The sequence below is a fragment of the Amblyraja radiata genome, chromosome 3 (assembly GCF_010909765.2).
Source record: "Amblyraja radiata isolate CabotCenter1 chromosome 3, sAmbRad1.1.pri, whole genome shotgun sequence".
Lineage (NCBI taxonomy): Eukaryota > Metazoa > Chordata > Chondrichthyes > Rajiformes > Rajidae > Amblyraja > Amblyraja radiata.
This window is the reverse complement of record NC_045958.1, coordinates 19,171,689-19,194,136: the sequence shown is the minus strand read 5'-3', so window position 1 is coordinate 19,194,136 and position 22,448 is coordinate 19,171,689. Positions and strand designations below refer to the sequence as shown.

Below are 22,448 nucleotides of genomic sequence, written 5' to 3'. Positions count from 1 at the left end.
ATTTGGTAATCCACTCAGAATACCTAATGAAGTTGGTGAGAATTTTTGTGCATTTTTTGTTCTAAAGTTCAATTGTGTCAAAATATTAAACATCAATACAAAAAAATAGACAAAACATATTTTGAGCAGTTAGCTTTCGAATAGTTGAATAAATAGTCTATTTGGCGCTTTTCAAATAATAAGTTGGAGATGTAAGTCACTTTTATTTTCATTTTAGATATTCTGGACTTGCATCATCACTTGGTTCTGTGATGTGATCAGAAATGCTCAACATGTCAGACTCCATATGTGGAAAGAGAACTAGCATTAATCTTTCAGACCCTTTTTCAAAAAAAATGTTTCAAACATTTTTTTGCTTTTATTTCAAATTTCCGACATCTGCAGTTTCTTTGATTTTCAATTGGTTTCATAATATTGCAGTCTGATGTGCTATTTTTGGCCCAATATGCAGTTAAAATTGGTTGCGAATGGCTCCTGCCCTGAGGTAAAAATCTATTCTTTTGATGTGTCTAAGAGGAAATTCCAACACTAAAGTGATTGATTTCACCTAAAAGATTGATAATATGATGAGGTGAGCCACTGTTGTGTAACTCTTCTTCTGCTCATCTTGTCTCTCCCTCCATCTTCCACACACCCAACATCCCCATGGGAGTGGCTGGTAATGTTGTGATGGGGCAAAATGTTGTCTGTGTGTCTTGAAACCTGAAACAGTTTTCTTTCAGAGGAATGCAGCGGAGAACCATTTTCCATTGCTTAAGAGCACATAATATAAAGTTTTATTTTTTGCAAATGAGGAGTATAAATTGGCAGACTTACATTTATTTAGTGTTTAAAATAAATTAGCTGATGTTTTGTCGTTATGTTTCTTAACAATACATAGTTTCTTTCAACACATAATTACTGGTTCTCGATCTCCTTCCTGTACTCCGTCTCATCATTATTTGATATCCTGCCCCACAATGGTGGTATTGTCTGTAAATTTATAAATTGAATTAGATTTATACATGACTGCACAGTCGTGGGTGTACAAAGAGAACAACATATATACTATGTCCTTCAACACCATAATACCGAATAAGCTCATCTCTAAATTCCTGGATAGACACAAAATGCTGGAATAACTCTGCGGGAAAGGCAGCTTCTCTGGAGAGAAGGAATGGGTGACGTTTCGGGTCTGAGATGCTGCCTATCCCCGTTCTTACTCCAGCATTTTGTGTTTATCTTCAATTTTCATACCACTGGGTTGTAAGCTGCCCAAGTGAAATATGACCTTGGACCTTGGCATTGGGGCCAACATCTGCTCCTGGCTTCTGGATTTCCTGACTGGCAGACCTCTGTTGGTTAGATTTGGTCATAATATTCCCTCCATACTTACCATCAAGACTAGTGATCTTCAAGGTTGTGTGCTTCATCCCCTGCTCTTCTCCCTGTCCATCCATCCAAGTGTGGTCAAGTATTGTGCCAACGTGATCCTTAAGTTACAGGCTGGAAGTCTGCCCTTCTGGCCATTCCTATTTTTTCCTTCTGCCTTCTGGGAGAAGAAACGAGCTTGAGAATCTGGAGATCCAGACTTATAACAGGTTCATAATAAGTTCATAAGTCAAAGGAGCAGTCAAAGATCTATCTTTTCCTCTCAGTCCCATTCCACTGCTTTCTCCCCGAAATCTTTGACACCCTTACCAATCTTGGCTTTAAAAACACCCAACGACGTGGGTTCTACAGCCATCTGTGGTAATAAATTCCACAGATTCACCATCCTCTGACTAAAGAAATTCCTCCTCATCTCCTTTCTAAACTTTTGTCTTCAGATATACAGCGCGAAAACTGGCCCTTCGGCCCACCAAGTCTGCGCTGACTAGCCATCATCCCGTACACTAGCACTATCCTGCACACTAGGGATAGTTTACAATTGTTACCGAAGCCTTTGTAGAGTGGGAAGAAACCGAAGCATACGGAGAAAACTCATGCGTTCGCAGGGAGAACGTGCAAGCAGACAGTCTCGACCCCAGGTCTCTGTCGCAATAAGGCAGCAATTCCACCGCTGCCTCACTGTGTTGCCAAAGGTACGTCCTTTTATTTCGAGGCTGTATCCTCTGTTCCGAGACTCTACTACAAGTGGAAACATCTCATCCACTCTATCCAAGCCTTTCACTATTTGGTAAATTTCAATGAGATTTTCCTTCATCCTGCTAAACTCTAGTGAGTACAGGCCTAGAACCGTCAACACCTGCATCACATGTTAACCTTATTTCCTACTGTTATCAGATTCCTGAACCATTCACCCCTTTGCACCCCATTATCGGAGGTACTGCCACGTACTCTTAACTCCACCTCTTCGGTTATTTTGTTATTGTGCTTTAGTATTTTTTTCTTAGCTTCAGATTGCACATCAATCTTTGGACCATTATGCTGTGTTGCAGTCTCCATTGTATTTCTGGTTGCATCCATCATTATAACATTTACTGTGTACTCTGAGCTTCATGCAAATAATGAATTTCATTGCACCCTGGTGTATATGACAATAAACTAATCTGAGGCTGATGGGTGATTATAATTCCATTAAGAACACCTGGAATAACAAATCAAAAAATTTGGTATTGTCTGTTGATTTGCATTTATACAAATATAGCACATAACATTACAAAAAAACTGTTGGCTAAAGCATTTTAAGCTTTATGTATTACACCTGGAGTAGCGCTGATAATGCATTGTACTAATTGCCTATTCCAAAGACTGAAATGAGAAAAAGGAAGACTCCAGTATAATACCAAGAGCACAATTCCATATTTCAGGTAATATTTTTAGGTGTTATATTAAACCAAGGCTCCATTGACCCTGCTGATGGCACTGTATTGAAGAAGTATTCAAGAGCTTTTTTATGTTGTCAAGGTCAATATTTATCCCATATCCAGCACACCAAAAACAAATGATTTTATTTCTGTTTTTGTGAGATCTCATTGTATGTAGAAATTGGATGCTATGTTTCCGACATTAGAACAGAGCGATTTCGGAAAGATCCATTTGTTGTAAAATTCTGAGGGGTGTCCTGAATTTATGATAGTAGGTATATAAACTGAACCATTTTTAGAACTTCAGATAACTGTCGAAATATTCTTGCAGTTGCATATTGTGACCACTGGATGTCATTGCAGTCATGAATACTTAAAGGCAAATTTACAAAAATCGTCATATGATTTAATTCCGAACAAGGATGGTTTGTCTAAAATAAAATACAGCAACATGTTGCTTTGCAATGAGTGAGAATTTTTTCTAAAAATAAATCACGTTTAAATTTTGGCAACTTGCAGGTTAATTTGCAAAGTCCAGTCTTTTTGTCTTCCAAGTCCTTCTGCCAAAAGGACCTCGAGGTTAATGAGCCACATCGGAGGCATTGACCATATCATGGTCAGGTTTAATCTACAATTGGAGAGGGAGAAGAGTAGATCGGAGGTGTCAGTGTTGCAGTTGAATAAAGGGGACTATGGGGCCATGAGGGAGGAGCTGGCCAAAGTTGACTGGAAAGATACACTAGCATGGATGACAGTGGGACAAAAATGGCAGGTATTTCTAGGAATAATATAGAAGGTGCAGGATCAGTTAATTCCTAGGAGGAAGAAAGATTCCAAGGGGAGGAAGGGACGACCATGGCTGACAAGGGACGTCAGGGACAGTATAAAAATTAAAGCGAAGAAGTACAACGTAGCAAAGATGAGCGGGAAGCAAGAGGATTGGGTAATGTTTAAAGAGCAACAGAAGGTAACTAAAAAGACAATACGGGGAGAAAAGATGAGGTACGAAGGTAAGCTAGCCAAGAATATAAAGCAGGATAGTAAAAGCTAAAAGTAAAAGTAATAGCTTCTTTAGGTATGTGAAGAGGAAAAAAATAGTTAAGACCAAAGTTGGACCCTTGGAGGTGAATTTATTATGGGGAACAAGGAAATGGCAGATGAGTTGAACAGGTACTTTGGATCTGTCTTCACTAAGGTGGATACTAACAATCTTCAATCAAACAATCAATCAATCAACCTTTATTGTCATCTTGCAAGCAACAGTTGTACAGTGCAAAATGAAAAGACGTTTCCCAGGGAATACCGGAGCATCGCACATGAAATTAAAAAAATTTCACACATAATAACACTAAAAACAATCCAGTCCCTGATGGAACAGTATAAATAGTTAAAAGCAGGTAAAACAACAACGTTAAAATACAGTAAAACCAATCATAAAAATGTCCGGGGCAGCTGATTTGAGTGGCCAGTGCCAGTTATTAAAGTCGCCAGTGCCAGTTATTAAAGTGTCCGTGCCAAGCCTCAGAATCAGGTGACTGAGTACAGAGTGACTGTTTAGCAGCCTCACAGCCTGTGGCAGTAGTAGTGGCCAGAGGATCTGGGGTGACAGAGGAACTGAAGGAAATCCACATTAGGCAGGAAATGGTATTGGATAGATTGATGGGACTGAAGGCTGATAAATCCCCAGTGCCTGATGGTCTGAATCCCAGGGTACTTAAGGAAGTGGCTCAAGAAATCGTGGATGCATTGGTGATAATTTTCCAATGTTCTATAGACTCAGGATCAGTTCCTGTGGGTAGCTAATGTTATCTTTTTAAGAAACGCGGGAGAGGGAAAACGGGGAATTATAGACCAGTTAGCCTGACATCCGTGTTGGGGAAGATGCTGGAGTCAATTATAAAAGATGAGATAGCCGCACATTTGGATAGCAGTAACAGGATCGGTCCGAGTCAGCATGGATTTACGAAGGGGAAATCATGCTTGACTAATCTTCTGGAATTTTTTGAAGATGTAACTAGGAAAATGGACAAGGGAGAGCCAGTGGATGTAGTGTGCCTGGACTTTCAGAAAGCATTTGATAAAGTCCCACATAGGAGATTAGTGGGCAAAATTAGGGCACATGGTATTGGGGGTAGAGTGCTGACGTGGATAGAGAAGTGGTTGGCAGACAGGAAACAAAGAGTAGGGATTAACGGGTCCCTTTCAGAATGGCAGGCAGTGACTAGTGGGGTATGCAAGGCTCAGTGCTGGGACCGCAGCTATTTACAAGTTTGCCGACGACACCACCGTTGTGGGACGAATTACAGAGGGTGATGACTCAGTGTAGAAGTGAGATCGACTGACTGACCAAATGGTGCCAGCACAACAACCTCTGTTTATCTATCTTCTATCTATCTATATATAGCTAAAAGTCTGTTCTTGACCGGTTTTGGCCATCTGTGCTGCGATTTCCGAGAGAACGCCGCCACCTACGGCCGTCATTTTTGGCCACCTTGCTCAGAACCCCCCTCCGCCGCATGTGTGCCGAGGATTTTTCCCGTCGATTAAAAATGACAGAGATATTAATGTTTTTACAAAATTCCCCATTCTCTCTGCTGCCCCCGCTGGCGGCAGGGGGGAGGGACTATAAAACCAGGAAGTGGTGTGCCACACAGTCTCTTCAAGATGGAGGAAGGCAGAGGGTCACGTTTCTCTGAGCTGTGAATAACACTGAACACATGTCTACTCAAATGTAAGTGCCCTTAGTGGTTCTAAAATGCTTGCAGAATGTGTCTATTGGTTCTAAACCTTGCAAAAAAGTGTCTATTGGTTCTAAAGCTTGCAAAAAGTGTCTATTGGTTCTAAAGCTTGCAAAAAGTGTCTATTGGTTTTAAAGCTTGCAAAAAGTGGCTCTATTGCTTCTAAAGCTTGCAAAAGGTGTCTATTGCTTCTAAAGTTTGCAAAAAGTGTCTATTGCTTCTAAAGCTTGCAAAAAATGTCTATTGGTTCTAAAGCTTGTAATACAATGTCTATTGGTTCTAAAGCTTGCAAAAAATGTCTATTGGTTCTAAAGCTTGCAAAAAAATGTCTATTGGTTCTAAAGCTTGCAAAAAAAATGTCTATTGGTTCTAAAGCTTGCAAAAAAATGTCTATTGGTTCTAAACCTTGCAAAAAAATGTCTATTGGTTCTAAAGATTGCAAAAAAATGACTATTGGTTCTAAAGCTTGCACAAAAATGACTATTGGTTCTAAAGCTTGCAAAAAAAAATGTCTATTGGTTCTAAAGCTTGCAAAAAATGTCTATTGGTTCTCAAGCTTGCAAAAAAATGTCTCTATTGGTTCTAAAGCTTGCAAAAAAATGTCTATTGGTTCTAAAATGGTTCATACTAGCGCTCCAGAAAGCGCTGCCCCACCTACCACCCCCCCACCCCCCCGGTTGGCTTGGCTTGGGTGTGTCTGGAAATTGAAAGGCACTACTTACTGCAAATGGTGGCATGAAGTTGAAAGGCACCACTTACTGCAAATGGTGGCTTGGGTGCTTTGGCTTGAAGTTGAAAGGCACTATTACTGCAAATGGTGGCTTGGGAGCTTTGACTTGAAGTTGAAAGGCACTACTTACTGCAAATGGTGACTTGGGTGTGGCTTGGGTGTGGCATCAAGTTGAAAGACACCACTTACTGCAAATGGTGACATGAAGTTGAAAGACACGACTTACTGCAAATGGTGGATTGGTTGCTTTGGCTTGAAGTTGAAAGGCACTACTTACTGCAAATGGTGGCTTGGGTGCTTTGGCTTGAAGTTGAAAGGCACTATTACCGCAAATGGTGGCTTGGGAGCTTTGACTTGAAGTTGAAAGGCACTACTTACTGCAAATGGTGGCTTGGGTGTGGCTTGAAGTTGAAAGGCACTACTTACTGCAAATCGGGGGCGTGGGTGCATTGGCTTGAAGTTGAAAGGCACTACTTACTGCAAATTGTGGCTTGAAGTTGAAAGGCACTACTTACTGCAAATGGTGGCATGAAGTTGAAAGGCACTACTTACTGCAAATGGTGGTTTGGGTGCTTTGGCTTGCAGTTGAAAGGCAGTACTTACTGCAAATGGTGGCTTGGGTGCAATGGCTTGAAGTTGAAAGGCACTACTTCCTGCAAATGATGGCATGAAGTTGAAAGGCACTACTTACTGCAAATTATGGCTTGGGCGTGGCTTGAAGTTGAAAGGCACTACTTACTGCAAATTATGGCTTGGGTGTGGCTTGAAGTTGAAAGGCACTACTTACTGCAGATGGTGGCTTGGTTGCTTTGGCTTGAAGTTGAAAGGCACTACTTACTGCAAATGGTGGCTTGGTTGCTTTGGCTTGAAGTTGAAAGCACTACTTACTACAAATTGTAGCTTGGGTGCTTTGGCATTAAGTTGAAAGGCACTGCAAATGGTGGCATGAAGTTGAAAAGCACTACTTACTGCAAGTGGTGGCTTGGGTGCTTTGGTTTGAAGTTGAAAGGCACTACTTACTGCAAATGGTGGCATGAGGTTGACAGGCACTACTTACTGCAAATGGTGGCTTGGGTGCTTTGGCTTGAAGTTGAAAGGCACTACTTACTGCAAATGGTGGCATGAGGTTGACAGGCACTACTTACTGCAAATGGTGGCGGGTGCATTGGCTTGAAGTTGAAAGGCACTATTTACTGCTAATGGTAGCATGAAGTTGAAAGGCACTATTACTGCAAATGGTGGCTTGGTTGCTTTGGCTTGAAGTTGAAAGGCACAACTTACTGCAAATAGTGGCTTGGGAGCTTTGACTTGAAGTTGAAAGGCACCTCTTACTGCTAATGGTTGCTTGGGTGTGGTTTGAAGTTGAAAGCCACTACTTACTGCAAATGGTGGCTTGGATGCAATGGCTTGAAGTTAAAAGGCATTACTTACTGCAAATGGTGGCTTGGGTGCATTGGCTTGAAGTTGAAAGGCACCACTTACTACAAATGGTGGCATGAAGTTGAAATGCACTACTTACTGCAAATGATGGCTTGGGTGCTTTGGCTTGAAGTTAAAAGGCACTACTGTAAATGCACTTACTTCCTGTTTGCACTGTATATTGATTTTAGATAAAACACTACCACTTACGGCTGTGATTTTTGGCCATCTTACTCAGTCCCCCTCCGCTGAGCAGGTGCAGAGAATTCTTCCCATCAATGAAAAATAAAAGTGTTATTAGTTTTTTTTTAAATGTTGAGAATCTCTCTCCTGCCAATCACTCCATGAAAGCCACACCTTTTCTGGTTGGGGGGGGGAGGGGTTATAAAACCCGGAAATGTGGGTGTGGCTCAGTCTCTGCAAGATGGAGGAGGGAGAGGTCACGACTCGCTGTCTTTAGTGGCTTTGCACCCTACTTCAAATGGTATGAAACTGCACTTGAATTTGGTGGCCTTGCACCCTGCTAGAAGTGGTAAGAAACTGCACTTGAATTTGGTGGCCTTATACCCTGCTTGAAATAGAATTTCAAGGATTAGCCGTGAGTCAACTACCAGCCGTGAGTGAGTGAGTTGCCAGCACAACAGGCTTGATTGACTGAGACGCCAGGCCAAGAATCCATTTGGCGCACAATTTGTATACTAGCCCTCTGGAAACCAGTCCCTTCAGCCCACAACACCCATACTAGCGCTCCAGAAAGCTCCCCCCCCCCCCCCAACTGGCCACCAATATTAGAATTCGTGGAGAGGTGGAATATTGCGTTGGATGACCAGCCCTCCTGTGTGATGCTGGGACCCAACGGGTCCCACTTGGTCTAGTATATATATAAACCTATGTGAGTATGTAAACATATGTGAGTATATATATACACATATGTGAGTATGTGTATATGATACACAATATTGTGTATATATATACACAATGAACTTTTTTTCCTCTTTTTTATAACCCCTCTCCCCCCTCTCTCGTTATCATATTATTTACAGTGTACTATGTTTACATTTTCTGTTGTGCTGTAGCAAGCAAGAATTTCATTGTTCTATCTGGGACATATGACAATAAGCACTCTTGACTCTTGGGATTTGTTTTATCCAATTGCCTTTGCTATATCCAGTGTATTCAGATACTGATGCTGGGTGAAGTGAATTGAATTGGGTTATAACTTGATTTCTGTCATCCCTCTGTGATATTAGCTCAGCTTGTTCATTTCCCTCACACCTTTCTCTTTTCTATCCCTCTGGAAGTGGAAGTGGACTCCCCCCCACCCCCTTTCTGTTGCTTAATAAGTTTCCTTTGTCTCCTGGAGGCACAAGGAACTGGAGATACTGGAATCGTGAGTAAACCACAAAGTGCTGGAGAAACCCAGCGGGCCCGGCAGCATCTGTGGAGGGAATAGATGGGTGAGGTTTTGGGTTGGGATCCTTTTTCAGACGTCTCCTGCCCAGTTCTGATGAAGATTCTTCAACCTGAAGCATAACTCTGCTTCTCTTCACAAAGATAGAACTTGACCTACTGAGTGGGGTGGAAGATTGCAACCTTCACGTGGTCCGCCCTGTTTCGACTAATGCAATCAACTCGACGTGCACAAACGGAAGATCAAATAGATAAGTTATCCTTTAGGCTGTGCATGCCACACGAAAGAAGAAGAAGACCTACTGATTATTTCCAACAGTTTTTTTTTCTTGTTTTAGACTTCCAGCATCTGCAATTGATTTCACTTCCCCTTGAATTTTATTTAAGTGTCATCCACCATTTGGAACTGGATGTGGTAGGGCTTCAGAGTTTTAAGCGGATTAGTTGATTTTGACACTGCTTACATATATCTATTGCATGCTTTTGTGGTGTTAATCATGCACATAATTCTGTGTTTCAGCTTCATTAGCTCTTACCTCATCATATTAAGTATGTCTTGTGCGACATGCCCTTCTGCTCCGGGTGTTTTCCAAGGTTGGTCCCTAGGATTGACAGTGACAATGCTGCAGCAACATGCTGTCCTAGTCCCATGGCCAAGCATGTTCTCTGCTTAGATTGTTCACTGCTTATTGTAGGATTATGATTGGGATTATGTACTACGCACTAGTTAGATTTGGGGTTACTATGTGCCCTCCATAATGTTTGGGACAAAGACCCATAATTTCTTTATTTGCCGCGGTACTCCACAATTTGAGATTTGTAATAGAAAAAAATCACATGTTTAAAGTGCACATTGTCAGATTTTAATAAAGGACATTTTTATACATTTTTGTTTTATCTTGTAGAAGTTACATACATAGTCCCCCCAGGGCACTATAATGTTTGGGACACAGCAATGTCATGTCAATGAAAGTAGTTGTGTTTAGTATTTTGTTACATATCTTTTGCATGCAATGACTGCTTGAAGTCTGCCATTCATGGACATCACCAGTTGGTGGGTGTCTTCTCTGGTGATGCTCTGCCAGGCCTGTATTGCAACCATCTTTAGCTTATGCTTGTTTTGGGGGCTAGCCCCTTCAGTTTTCTCTTCAGCATATAAAAGGGTTCAGATCGGTTGATTGACTTGGCCATTCAAGAATTGGCCATTTTTTAGCTTTGGAAAACTCCTCTGTTGCTTTAGCAGTATGTTTGGGATCATTGTCTTGCTGTGGAATGAACCGCTGGCCAATGAGTTTTGAGGCATTTGTTTGAACTTGAGCAGATAGGATGTGTCCATGCACTTCAGAATTCATTATGCTACTACGATCAGCAGTTGTATCATCAATGAAGATAAGTGAGCCAGTACCTACAGCAGCCATACATGCCCAGGCCACCACACCCCCACCACCATGTTTCTCATTTTCTCCTTCATACTTTGCTCTTGCCATCACTCTGAATTAAGTTAATCTTCGTCTCATCTGTCCACAAGACCATTTTCCAGACTCTGGTTCCTCTTTTAAGTACTTCTTGGCAAACTGTAACCTGGCCATCCTATTTTTGCAGCTAACCAGTGGTTTGCATCTTGCAGTGTAGCCTCTACATTTCTGTTCTTGGAAATCTTCTGCGGACAGTGGTCATTGACAAATCCACACGTGACTCCTGAAGAGTGTTTCTGATCTGTCCGACAGGTGTTTGGGGATTTTTATTTATTATAGAGAGAATTCTATCATCAGCTGTGGAGGTCTTCCTTGGACTGCCAGTCCCTTTGCGATTATTAAGCTCACCAGTGCTCTCTTTCTTCTTAATGATGTTCCAAACAGTTGATTTTGATAAGCCTAATGTTTGGCTGATGTCTCTAATAGTTTTATTCTTGGTTCTCAGTCTCATAATGGCTTCTTTGACTTTCAATGGCACAACTTTGGTCCTCATGTTGATAAACAGCAATAAAAGTTTCTAAAGGTGATGGAAAGACTGGAGGAAAGACTAGGTGCTGAGAGCTCTCTTATACCTGCATGAAGGAGGCAATTAAACACACCTGAACAATTACAAACCCCTATGAAGCCATGTGTCCCAAACATTATGGTGCCCTGAAATGGGAGGACTATTTGTAAACACTGCTGTAATTTCTACATGGTGAAACCAAGATGTATAAAAATGGCCATTATTAAAATCTGACAATGTGCACTTTAACCACATGTGATTCCTATTACAAATCCCAAATTGTGGGGTACATAGGCAAATAAATAAATGATATGTCTTTGTCACAAACATTATGGAGGGCACACTGTATGTCAACATTGCTTTGCGAACTTCAGCTATGTGAAGTGTTCTTTCCTTACAAGGATTTTTAAAATATTACCACTGTATATTTTCATCTTGGTATCATTTTACTCCCTGCAGTTTCTGCCTTCATCAGGCAGCATTTTTTTAAAATACATTTTGCTTATTTTTTCCCCCTCTGTGCCTGAAGTGCAATCTGAATTCTGCCAGGTTGTCAAAATCTTTTGTGGAGTGGCCTAGATACTTAATCTGGTTAATTATCTTCAAACCAAAACACTTGGGATCCAAATTCCTCATCAAAGAAACATATTTAAATCACAGTCTCATTTACACAAGTTTTGTAACAGAAGAAGGAGGTAAAAAAAGTTTGGCAATTACTTTTCACTTTCGTAAAAAACAGTGGGCAATATCATTGGACATGAAGGAAAGAACTAATGGCCTTTGTGACGCTCCTTTCTCCTCAACAACACACCTTGGTTTTAAGGCATACAATGATACTTCCACCTTCTCCCATTTAAAGGATATTTTTTTTAATGACTTCACTTCTTGCTGAGGATGGTCGGTGGGGGCGCTGCGAGACGGCTGCCCTGCCAGCAGTGTGTTCGTCATTTCTACTTTTTTCTTTTTTTTTAATGTGTCCAAATGTGTGTTTAAATGTCTCTTGGTGTGTCTTGCGCGGGGGGGGGGGGGCTCGTCCACACCGGACAACTCGTCCACACCGACCAACATGTCCCAGCTACACTAGTCCCACCTGCCTGTGTTTGATCCATATCCCTCCAAACCTGTCCTTTCCAGGTTTCAAGTAACTTCTTGCTTGAGTGGGCTCATTTCTCCTTGTTGTAAAGGATATATGAAACAGAAAATAAACAGAGGAAGGTAACATTTGACAGCTAGTTCGTGGTTTCCGTCTTTTTTTTATAACAAAATCGTTATGCTAAAATAAATTAGTATTTCTAAGTTAATTTTAGCAAAATATGTGCTAAATTACTTGAGATGCGGTTGACCTCGTTGGCCTAACTAATTAAGTAAGTAATGTGATCTCTAGGGTCCAAGTGTTTTGAAGGCTAAAATTCTGCTCCTTCTGTGATTTCCTGTGATCAAGGACTGCTCTCACCCCAGCCACAGTCTGTTTACCCTCTCCCATTCGGGAGGCGCTACAGGTCTCTCCGTTGCCGGACTAGCAGGTCCAGGAACAGCTTCTTCCCTGCGGCTGTTACATTACTTAACTCTGCACCTTGGTGATTGCCAGTCACCCCCCCCCCCCCCCCAGAAAAATTGCACTACTACTACTGTATGTACATATATATATTTATTGCTCATTATTCTATGTTCGCACTTCTGGGTGAGATGCTAACTGCATTTCGTTGTCTCTGTACTGTACACTGCACAATGACAATAAAGATTGAATCTGAATCTGAATCTTCCTGGTGGTGCTTGATGGGCAGTTTACATCTTTACTGAAAAACTGTACAGTCAGGAATAAAGAACCAAAACTGAGGGCAAAACTAATTTACCTTGAGGTAGTTTCAAAGAGAGACATACTTATTTCAATTGTAGATGTTTTTCTAGTGCATGCAGTATTTTTTGCACCTTAGTATTTCCATGGTTTAATTAACCCTACTGAATTTATGTATGTGTAAATGTAGTAACTAAAGAACATGTTCCTTCACTAAAGACAGAAACAGAAGTTGGAACAAACTGGAAGTTGGTACAATTTTTTTATATTATCACTTCTGCATTTCGTTCAAGCAATAAATTATTTCTTCCTTGGCCCCCTCCACTGCCAGCATGAGGCCACACACAAACTAGAACAGCACCTCATATTCTGCTTGGGTGGCCTACAAAATGCTGGGAATTATGGACTGGTGAGCTTTACATCTGTAGTTGGAAAGTTACTAAAGAGTATTCTGAGGGATAGGTTATACAGGCGTTTGGACGGGCAAGGGCTGATTTGGGATAGTCAGCATGGTTTTGTATGTGGGAGGTCGTATCACAAATCTGATTGATTTTTTTGAAGATGTGACCAAAAAGGTCGATGAGGGCAGAGCTGTAGATGTTGTATACATGGATTTTAGTAGGGCATTTGACAAGGTTCCGCATGGTAGGCTGCTCTGGATGGTTAGATCGCATGGGATCCAAGGAGAGATAGCTGGATGGATAGCAAATTGTCTCCATGGAAGGAAGCAGAGGGTGATGGTGGAAAGTTGCTCTCGGACTAGATGCCTGTGACTAGTGGTGTGCCTCAGGGTTCAGTGCTGGGCCCGTTACTGTTTATCATCTACATCAATGATTTGGATGAAAACATCCAGGACAAGATTAGCAAGTTTGCTGATGATACAAAAGCGGGTGATTTTGCAGATAGTGGAAGATTGCAGCAGGATCTTGATCGATTGGCCAGGTGGGCTGAGGAATGGTTGATGGAATTTAATACAGAGAAGTGTGAGGTATTGCATCTAGCAAGGGCAGGGCCTATACAGTGAATGGTAGACCTCTGGGAAGTGTTGTAGAGCAGAGGGATCTAGGAGTGCATGTGCATGGTTCCTTGAAGGTCGAGTCGCAGGTAGATTAGGTGGTCAAAAAGTAGATTGGCCTTCATCAGTCAGAGTATAGAGTATAAATTGGAAGGTCATGTTGCAGCTGTATTAGATGTTGATGAGACCACATTTAGAATATTGTGTTCAATTCTGGGCACCATGTCATAGGAAAGATATTGTCAAGCTTGAAAGGGTTCAGGGAAGATTTACGAGGATGCTGCCAGGACTAGAGGGTGTGAGCTCTAGGGAGAGGTTGAGTAGGCTGGGTCTCTATTCCTTGGAGTGCAGGGGGTTGAGGAGTGATCTTATAGAGCTGCACAAAATCATGAGAGGAATAGATAGGGTATATGCACAGTCTCTTGCCCAGAGTAGGGGAATCGAGGACCAGAGGGCATAGGTTCAAGGTGAAGGGGAAAAGATTTAATAGGAATCTGAGGAGTAACTTTTTAACACATAGGGTGGTGGGTGTATGGAACAAGCTGCCAGATGAGGCATTGGTGAGGCCAATTCTGGAGTATGGTGTACAATTTTGGTCGCCTAATTATAGGAAGGATGTCAACAAAATAGAGAGAGTACAGAGGAGATTTACTAGAATGTTGCCTGGGTTTCAGCAACTAAGTTACAGAGAAAGGTTGAACAAGTTAGGGCTTTATTCTTTGGAGCGCAGAAGGTTAAGGGGGGACTTGATAGAGGTTTTTAAAATGATGAGAGGGATAGACAGAGTTGACGTGGAAAAGCTTTTCCCACTGAGAGTAGGGAAGATTCAAACAAGGGGACATGACTTGAGAATTAAGGGACTGCAGTTTAGGGGTAACATGAGGGGGAACTTCTTTACTCAGAGAGTGGTAGTTGTGTGGAATGAGCTTCCAGTGAAGGTGGTGGAGGCAGGTTCGTTTTTATCATTTAAAAATAAATTGGATAGTTATATGGATGGGAAAGGAATGGAGGGTTATGGTCTGAGCGCAGGTATATGGGACTAGGGGAGATTATGTGTTCGGCACGGACTAGAGGGGTCGAGATGGCCTGTTTCCGTGCTGTAATTGTTATATGTTATATGTTATATGAGGTAGTTAAGGCTGGGACTATCCCATCGTTTAAGAAACAGCTAGACAGGTACATGGATAGGACAGATTTGGCGGGATGTGGACCAAGCGCAGGCAGGTGGGACAAGTGTAGCTGGAACATGTTGGCCGGTGTGGGCACATTGGGTCGAAAGGCATGTTTCCACACTGTATGCACGCTATGACTCTTAACCAATTAACCAATCTGTTGGCCTCGTAAATGCACCAATCATTTTCATCACTTTCGGACTCTATGCAGACATTTCCACCAGAGGGCACTGCATGGTGATTAGGAGTGAGAACCCAAAATTCTGAGGTGAATTGTAGTTTTAATTTAGCATAGATGAATCTGAAATTTTGTGGTTCGGTCCGAACCTTGGCAGTTTCACATACATTATAATTTCAGAATTAATTCGATTTGCACATTAATTTATTATTCTCACTGTTGATTTTTTTCCGTGAAACAATTCAATTAGTTCCAGCAATTTGCTGGTTCTCGTGATTTATTAAACCTTGTTTCCAACAAGTAATCACTGTGGTTTGCCTTAAAAGAAATGTTTTGAACGCAAAAAAACCCTATATATTTAAACTGTAATGAGTGCAACAGTGGCTTAAAGTTGTGCCTTTTGCAACACAGATTGTGTTATCTCCATAAATTGGTGTCAGCATCAAACATTTTGGCCAGTTGGAGGTTTAAACTAACGATATTTCATATTTATCAGTTGGGTACCAAAAATACATATGATGTGAAAACAATTTTTTTTTTTTTGTGTGTTATATGTTTTAGTATAGTTTGCAATTTAGTTGGCATGCTGATCTGGAAAATTAAAAGAAAGAATGGTTATGGTTCTATATTATTTATGAAAACATTGTAGAAACAAGACTAACATGTAGGACTCTTGACCTTAAATAGTGAAAGAGGGAAGCATATACTAAATTAAAAATAATTTATTTTTAAAAAGCTAGATAATATAAGGTTGTAATTTGTCAATGCGACCTGGTGCACTGAATAGGGGAAATATATTATCTAAGGCCCATCATATATCTTTTTTAATGGGTGGAAAAATATCAGTGCCATTAGTTCCAGGCCAGTCTCTTTTCATATTCTGTAGGTTTTAGTGCATAACTTATAAATCTCCTTTCATCAGCTGTACAACTTGCTTCAAGCAAACCCAATGTGAAGCAATGGCCAAAGAGTGAATGTCATTGAAGGTGGAATAGGTAATCAAATTATTATGAATTCCTGGGTGGAAGCTAATGGATAATGTGATAGTTGTGATTTTCTGTGGCCTTGTCATGGGATACAATTAATATGCCCGCAGGAACTAATGATAATTTTATTTTACTATTGGATTAGCAACTGACCTTATCATTATTATTTAATTATGTGTTTTTCTAGGTCATTCTGCCTGACTCTGGAATTCAACTGGGCACACCTCGGGGTGACTCACACTTGTGTGGGTGATGTGTTTTGGGGATCTGAAGTACATGCAATACATTCTGTTCATCTACAACACTGCTTGTTCAGTGTTGCTGGGTAAAATTCAGTCACATTTCTCCAAAGCTTCCTTGCCATTCGTTATCTTCAGACCAACCACTTCCTCATTGCTGTTTGCTTGGCAGCTGCATGATTTACACTTTCACTCCTCGTTCTTGAACTCTCTTGTGCAATATTTAAAGAGTGACTGATCACCACGGAGGCTTCTACTGCCTTCCATAGCTATTCAGAATCTGGAAAATCTTTACAGTACGTGCATGCATTATGTTGCTGCTGGAGCTGTTGGAAGACCTGAAACTGGACCACTGGCCTTGTGCAGACCAATACAGCCAGGGTCTCCATTCTGCGGAGATTTATATTCCTATTTCTAAATCTATCGAGGACAGCATGTATGCTGGCTCGGATCTATCAAGAGAGTCATCACAAATATCTGACTCTTTCAGGGTACACAAAATTGCTGGGGAAACTCAGCGGGTGCAGCAGCATCTATGGAGCGAAGGAAATAGGCGACGTTTCGGGCCGAAACCCTTCTTCAGACCCCTTTCAGTGCAGGTTTACATCTTAGCCACTTTGCCAGAAGATTTCAAGATCACTTGAAACTATACAACTTCCCAGCCTTAATATCTTTCCTGGTGGCTGTGGTTGTTCTATGCTATATCATAAGGTAATGGCGCAAGAAACAAGCTCTTTGACCCATCAAATCAATGAACCAGCAAGCATCTAGTTACATAATAAGTTTAGAGAGTTTAGAGAGATACAGTGTCGAAACAGACCCTTCGGCCCGCCATCATTCATCCATACACTAGTTCAATGTTATCCCAATTTTGCATCCATTAGCAATTTAAAGAAGCTAATTAATCTACAATGGAATGTAGGAGGATACTGGAGCACCCGGAGAAAATCTACGTGGGTCACAGGGAGAACGTATAAACTCTACACAGATAGCACCCACGGTCAGGATCAAACCCGGGTCTCTGGTGCTGTGAGGCAGCAGCTCTACCGCTGCGTCACTGTGCCGCTCCTTAGTTGTGTATTATTCTCCCAGGTTAGACGGGAAGTGGTGTTAGGTAAATTGAATGGATTAAAGGCCGATAAATCCCCAGGGCCAGATAGGCTGCATCCCAGAGTACTTAAGGAAGTAGCCCCAGAAATAGTGGATGCATTAGTGATATTTTTTCAAAACTCTTTAGATTCTGGAGTAGTTCCTGAGGATTGGAGCTAATGTAACCCCACTTTTTAAAAATGGAGGGAGAGAGAAAACGGGGAATTACAGACCAGTTAGTGGGGAAACTGCTAGAATCAGTTATTAAAGATGGGATAGCAGCACATTGGAAAGTGGTGAAATCATTGGACAAAGTCAGCATGGATTTATGAAAGGTAAATCATGTCTGACGAATCTTATAGAATTTTTCGAGGATGTAACGTTACTGAGATCACTGATGCTCCATACTCCAGGACAAATGCTGTGTATTCAAACTTGTCTTTGGCGCAGAAAATGAAGCAAAGAGATACATGGATTTGCCAGAATTGTTGACTACTTCAAATTTCAGGCCATTGTAGTGGTTATGCTCAGTTCTATTGTAGTTTAAATGCAAAATTGATGCTAAATGAGCTTAATGTTTGAAGGATACCTAACCTCAGTAGTTGCATGAGATGATTTACAGTGTGATGTGCTACACTTTCACCATTCTCCTGTGCTCAAGTGCAACAGGTTTTGTTCAGATCGATGGTATAGTTTAAAATTTATTAAGGTTTAAAAATGCGCAGATTGGTCTCCTCTGCTGCCAGTCACCTGGGATAGCGACGCCCAGGCCAGGACGGCGCTGCCCCTTCCGGCGCAACATCACCACATTGATTGGCTGGGTCCTCTGTCACTCACAGGCGGGGAGAATTGAAGGAGCGGAGCGAGCAGAGTTAGTGCATCACTGCCGGCTGGAGCCTGGCCGACTTCCAGGCCGACTTCTGCAACCTAGAGATCCTGGGGAGGTGAAGAGGAAGACTCTGAGACTCAGCAACCTGATAGAAGTAGCTAAAATTATGAAACTTGTAGATAAGGTAAATAGTCTTTTCCCCAGGTTTTAAGGAAACTTTAAAGGAGACTTATGAGGGAAGTTTTAATCACAGCGAATGCCAGGGGAGATGGAGGAAGCAGATATGATAGCAATGTTGAAGAATGCATATAGGCACTCAAAGAGGCAGGAAATTGAGATACGTAGGGCATATATAGGTAGATGGGGGACGCGTTTAATTTGACAATGTGGGCCCAAGAGCTTGTTCCAGTGCTGTATTGTTCTATGTTCTGGAGGCAAGGAGCAGAAATATTGAACTGTTGGCCTTTTAAAAAAATTTCCATTTGAATGTTTACACTAGAGAGGGAAGCACAGAAACATTATGATCAAAGTAGGCAATCACTTGAGTTTAACAGAGTTTAAACATGCTGATCAATGTTTTTATTTTTGGCTATTTTCAGGATATGGGTGAAATTAATTGCTTGTCCATAATTGTCCTGAATTAATGACAGAGAGTCACCTTCTTGACCAATGTAATCCTTCTGTTAAAGGTGCTTGCATAATGTTATTAGTCAGAATTGTACCACATGGAAATAGGCCATTTAGCCCACCATGTTCATGTTGGTCATGCGGCCTAGCTATATCAATCCCACTTACCTGCATTAATTCTGTATCCTTCCATGCCTTGCTCAGTCATGTACCTGTCCAGATGCATCTTAAATATTGTTACGATTTGTACCTCCTCTGGTAGCTCTTGGCAGCTCATTGCAGCTACCAATACATTTTGTGTAAGAGACTTACCAAATCGCCATTAAATCTTTTGCTTCTCAGATTATGCCCTCTAGTTTTATGGAGACGTAGACTTTGGATGTTGGGATCTTGAGCAAAAACAATTCTAGTGCACTCAGCATTGCCTGAATGAGTACCTGCAGAATATTTTATGGATAGTACCTACCATAAGTAAGAATCAATGTTTTAGATGGTCTTTGGGTTGCCGGTCAAGCAGGCTACTTTGTCCTGAATGGTCTTGAACCTCTTGAGTGTTGTGGATGTGCATTTGTTTAGGCAACTGGAGCCAATTCCTGTGGCTGCTAGGTATTGGAAAAGGATTTTGGATTGTCAGAAGGTGAATTACTTGCTGCAGGATGCCAACTCTGTTCTTCTATTATGGCCACAGTATTTACATGGCTAGTCCAGTTAAGTTTCTGGTTGCCGATGAGTTATAGCATGTTGATCTTTAATGGCAGAGCCATTGAATGTCAAGGCTGGCTGAGTAGACTTTGTTTTGTTGGAGATGTTGATTTTTAATGAAAATTACCTGCACATTCCTCAATTTTCTGGCAAGTTCAATTAAAACTGAATATTGTCCTGTCTTCAGCAAACATCTTTTCTTCTAATCATTGACAGAAGATGACTGGGCCTAAGGTTATTTCCTGTCCTGAGGAAATCCTGTAGAGATGATTGACTTCCAACAACCACGGCAGATCATCATTATACTCCCAAGTCTATTTGCAGATGGGCAATAAATGCTGGCAATACCAGCAATGATGTTATGCCAAAACAGGAATAAATTATGTAGGAAGTTAATCAGGACAGTCATCTTATTTTTTGCTCTGATTAATTAGTAGCCATCAAGTGAACAACCAGTTGCACAGTACCTACAGATACTTTTTCCTCAGGATTGTTCTTTTAGCTCTATAAAATGTTTTAGTTCATCTTGCTGTTATTTTAATAATTAGAGCAGGAGTAGGAGCAGTCTTGAATCTAGACTTGCTCTCCAATATGGTCATGGGTGATATACCCTAAGCCTCCTCATTACCAAATTGCCAGAACTCTCAATCCTTAGATCTTTTTCATAAGTGTATCTACCCCCAATTTAAATACTTCCAATTAGCTAGTATCCACAGCTGTCTGGGGCAGAGAATTCCAGAGATTCACAGCTATCTGCAAGAGTAAATTTCTAAGTACTTCAGTGTTAAATGCTCAGCTTCTTATCTTGAAACAATGTCCCCTCGTTTAAAATTCTCTCACTCGTGAAAAATCTTGTCAAGTCCCATTAAAATCTCAAAAGCACCTGTTTCCCTCTCATCGTAGCTCTTAAGCCTAGTGGATATCATTTGGATTGCATTCACTGCTGCAGAATCCTTTCTTAGATAGGGGGAAATCATAACTGTGCCCAGTAGTACTGGCGAGATCACACCAACCATCATAACAACTCTTCTGGTTAGAGCTCTGAAAAAATTGACTTCCTTTGGTGGGACACACACCTTGTTTTATTTTTTTTGTAACGTGAAGTATTTGGTATTTTGTTAATTTCATTGTTGACTGCATTGATCACTAATAGTTTACATTGATCTGATAACCTGTTGCTCTCATACCTTTCTATAAAGTTTGATATGATTCATAAATGCTGGAAATGTACAAAACTCCAAATATGAGATTGATTTAACATTCCATGAGGTGAAAGATGTTTTTTTAAAGCAGTTTGCAACATTCTTCCCGAAAGGAAATTTCACAATGTGTGTTGTATGTGTGCTAATGCCTCCACCATGCTAACCTAATGCTTTATTTAAAAGGGAAAGGATTTGTTGTACAAATTCTGACAGCTGTGTTTTTGATCTCAATGTTTAACACACTGAGAAAGTATGATGGAGCTGCCAGACCTACCATTGCTGAAGGAAAGCTTTGATATTTGCATTACATTGGATTTTAATCATGATGTATAAGTTTTATATAGAACCATAAATGTAAATGTTTCTTTTTGACATACATTGTTTCAAAGTATGCCCACAGTATGGTATGTCCACTTGCAGTGAAATTGAATGTATCTACCATTAGTTCAAGCCATGGTGTTATAATTTCAAAAACCTTTCCATTACAATTTTACATTTATGGTTTTCTAAATTGAAACCATGAACATTTTGAGTGGCTGTGAGAGGGTAAATAGTTAACAGCCTTTCCCACCACATATTACTCATTGACTAGATTGCATTACACAATGACTAGACACAATGGCTTGGATTTAAAATCATCAAAGAAATGATGAGAATATTTTTAAATGCACAATTTAGGATTTGGAATGTTTCAGCTGAAATAGATGGGTTTTAATCAGGAAAGAGATAAATATTTTGAATGTTCAATGTTCTAAGCTGAACAAAGCAACATAAATAATGTGCAAAAGATGAATTGCAAAACTAGTACACTCACTCAGATATACAATTTGGTTTTGCATTTAGCATTGAACTTTAATTTAAGCTTGCAATGTTAATGCACAGTAAAATGGGTTTTGCCAATTAAATGTTCAAACAGTTAATTATGTGATAACCTGTAATGGGTGATAATTATTGTGAGCTGAGGTTGAGTCAGTACTTAGGGACCTCGGGTTAAGTAAATAGATTTTGCTGGCACGTTCAGTGCATTATCGGGAATTTGATGCAGAGGGGAAAAGAGGTGAAACTTTGTGTCTCCATTACTTTCATTAGTTTCTCGTGCTGAGAATAAGTCTGGGTGTTTTGGCCTTTTCTACAAGGTGAATGGAATGGAGGGACAGTTATATATTTGCTGGTGTTTGGAAGAATGTGAAGTGTCTTACTGAAACATATCAAATTTTGAGATGGCTTAACAGGTTGGTGGCTCTCTAGGATATCCTAGAACTAGGACATATAATTGAGAGTCGCCTATTTAAGATTGAGGTGAAGAGGAAATTCCTCTCTTAGAAGGGTGCAGAACTTAGGAGTGCTTGACAAGAGGTTGTGATGGTTGAATGCTTCCAAGAATGATAGATTTTTGGACTGTCCTTGAATCTGGAGGTATGCATTTTAAAATCTTGCATGATGGGAGAGGGGAGAAGAAGGAGCAACTAGGGTGAGACTGGTTGGTTCTTGATAATGCTGGTGGCCTTGTTGAGGTATTGTGAAGTGTAGATGGAGTCAATGGAAGGT

At 40.8% G+C, this 22,448-nt stretch overlaps 1 protein-coding gene across 3 annotated transcripts in view; it reads left to right on the top strand.

Annotated features, from left to right (window-relative positions):
* The window catches only part of fbxl17 (F-box and leucine rich repeat protein 17), a 558,587-nt gene that overhangs the window by 106,104 nt on the left and 430,035 nt on the right, over nucleotides 1–22,448 (top strand). The window lies entirely within an intron of this gene.